Source organism: Propithecus coquereli, unplaced genomic scaffold (genome assembly GCF_000956105.1).
Source record: "Propithecus coquereli isolate 6110/MARCELLA unplaced genomic scaffold, Pcoq_1.0 Scaffold97, whole genome shotgun sequence".
NCBI classification, from domain to species: Eukaryota; Metazoa; Chordata; class Mammalia; order Primates; family Indriidae; genus Propithecus; species Propithecus coquereli.
The window spans coordinates 571724-572243 of NW_012156062.1; positions in this window are offsets into that span (position 1 = coordinate 571724).

Here is a 520-nt window from a genome sequence, read left to right on the forward strand (position 1 = left end):
ATTTATTTGGATATTCTTTAATATCTCTAAACCGAAGTCTATAATTTTCTACATTGATGTCATGCATATCTAGTCTTAGATTTATTCCTACATAACTCATTTTTTTGGATAGTATTTTTACTTTTTGCTAATGGCATATGGATGAAAATTACCTTATATCTAACTAAACCGCTTACCATTTTATTAATTGTAAAATGGTGTCTGAAGACTCTTTTCTATTTTCTACATGGGCAGTCCTATTTTCTGAAAATCATAGTAAATTCCTTTTTTATTATTTCAAATCCATATATTTACTTATCTCATTGCACTGTCTATAATCTCCAGTGAAATTGTGAATAGAACTGCTGATATTGGGCATCTTAGCATTGCAGATGATCTTAAAGTAAGATTTTTAGCATTTCAGCATTGAACATATGTTTTCTTATTCTTTTGTAGATTCTCCTATCTTCAGCTTCTGCATTTCTTTCTATTCCTAGTTTAGTGCAAGTATTCAATACAATATTTTTATTTTCTTAATTTC